At 29.3% G+C, this 2,160-nt stretch overlaps 1 long non-coding RNA gene across 3 annotated transcripts; it reads right to left on the bottom strand.

The window, feature by feature from the left end:
* Positions 1 to 363: 363 nt before the first annotated feature.
* On the bottom strand, positions 364 to 1,730 carry LOC115886593. Of its 3 annotated transcripts, none has more exons than XR_004050914.1 (3): positions 1,342 to 1,730; positions 1,090 to 1,268; positions 364 to 1,028 (listed from the first exon to the last, which is right to left on the bottom strand). It is a non-coding gene; the product is annotated as an uncharacterized LOC115886593 (long non-coding RNA). The 3 variants fall into 3 exon arrangements; XR_004050912.1 differs by having other exon boundaries at positions 364 to 1,046; positions 1,112 to 1,268; XR_004050913.1 differs by having other exon boundaries at positions 364 to 1,046; positions 1,127 to 1,268.
* Between the last annotated feature and the right edge of the window lie 430 nt (positions 1,731 to 2,160).

Below are 2,160 nucleotides of genomic sequence, written 5' to 3'. Positions count from 1 at the left end.
TTCTGTTTGCGAAAGAATAAAGGTTCTTATTTTCAAATTGCCCAAAAAAAAACCGGCGTTAGCGATGGCTATGAAATGAAGATCGTCATTTTATATGGGAAATGTCATCCACCGTCATTTGCCAGCCAACTGGACGCCATTTTTTTTCGATCATACGATAGTTTAATCTCTCATTGCAAATAATATTCTCGTTTTAATTGCTGCTCACAGCTATAATTTTTTTGCATTACAGTCGGCACCGTTCAAAGCCTACTAACCCCAGTAGCACACCAACATTGGTAAAATAATATATTTATATATTGGCCCAATAAAGAAAAGGCGAGATTTTTTTTTAATGGTAAAATATAGCATTCATATATTTATCCTTTGTTAAAAATCGATATTGATCCAATATGGATATTTAATATTTATCCTATATTTGCTATATTTATAGACATAATGTGTTTTTTCAATAATGGTCCAACATAATTTACATATATTTTTCCATTTTGTTTCGCAAATCTTGGACCAATATTTAGTCTGTACATTGAATCTATGTACATACCACATAATCAAGATTCGGAATAGGAAACTCCCTGGAAACTTTTTATTGTCACTTGATATCAAAATATCAAGATAGTTCGAAAAGTCAAGGCATTTTATGCAAGTTGTTGTATGTTTTATATATACAGTGGAACATTATTTTCGAATGAGAATGATATATATTATATAATATGTTTTAAAAATAAAAGAAATATAAAAAAAAATCTGCACTTCTTTGTAACCAATATGTTGTATAGATTCGGGAAGTAAATATTAGGGAAAGATTCAATAAAACGTTACATCAATAAAAACAATATATTGCTATATAAAATAAAATAATGAAAAATAAGCTGTTATCCTGATAATAAATAAAAAAACGAAAAATATTTTTCTGTTTCAAAATAACTGTATATATTGGGCATTTCTGTTTTTACGTCTTCCTTCCCTGTCTGCTGCTCCTGTCAAATACAAAGATATGGATTTGTTAATACCTGCATCCGTGGCGCCTGGAAAACGAACAGCTTCTATGAAACACAAAGCAAAATTTTGTTAATTGCAATTTATTACCAAAACAATTTAAAATTTATACTTATAATAGCCTTACATGACAACTTCTGAAATGATAATTTTTCCTTCTTTCCTGATCCAGAATAGAGCATTGCTACATCTCTGGCAAACAGTTTTTTCATTAATAAAAAAACAGATTTGAGGGTATTGTCCCCTCCACAAAGGTATAATCGTTGAGCCTAAAATAAACAATTTGATAAGCTTTACATTTTGTTTCTCATACGAGTATAATCTGCAAATAATTATTATTACCAAAAGTTCAATATTTTTTTCATCTTCTAAATGCTGCTCTATAGATTCTAGTAAAGCCTGGTTCTCAATTGGTAGTTGAAAAGGTTCTTCACTAGAACTTAATATTAATCATGCTAATTGTGAGCAACAGGTCCTGAATCTTGTTTACTGTTTTTTTCATATCCTGTATTTCCCAATTCAACTTTTTTATTTCTTTTAAGATCAATCTCTCAGAAGCTAAAAATATACATCAAACGCCCAAGTTATCTTGGTTCAAGTAGGTATTTCTACAAAATATAAGTGATCTTCATCAATATATGTTACCTGTTAAAGCTACTGACGGCTCAAAGGGACTTGCGTCTAATTCCCTTTGACCATTGTTCAAAACCGATGGTGATTCAGCCATACAACGTACTTTTGTTTTATGATACTTAAATTTTCTTTAAATAAAGATTTCATTTTGATTGGAGTAAAATCTCTTTTTTGTAGTTCAGTGATAATGTATTAAATATGTTTAGGTTAGGACGTTTTAAATTATGTAAATAATTATTTACATCTAATATGGTCTAAATATTAAATAATCAAATGTAAAAACGTGAAATATCTAGGAAACCAATAGGTTCACCATACTTGGAACCGCGCGATTTTAAAATGCTCCAGAACTTTGCTAACTCGATTCTATATTTAGCCAATATTGGCCCAACGTTTCCATTTACCTATGTAAAAATATGAAAAATATTGACATTAATTAAACATCAGGTTTATTTCAACAGTTTTCACAATTCAAGTGAGAATTGATAGGTACGGCTATTATTTTAGGTTTTTATTTACTTCTAAATT

Source organism: Sitophilus oryzae, unplaced genomic scaffold (genome assembly GCF_002938485.1).
Source record: "Sitophilus oryzae breed Bouriz unplaced genomic scaffold, Soryzae_2.0 scaffold_494_pilon_pilon, whole genome shotgun sequence".
In the NCBI taxonomy this organism is placed as follows: Eukaryota; Metazoa; Arthropoda; class Insecta; order Coleoptera; family Curculionidae; genus Sitophilus; species Sitophilus oryzae.
The sequence above is the reverse complement of the archived record's forward strand: the minus strand, read 5'-3'. Positions and strand labels throughout refer to the sequence as shown.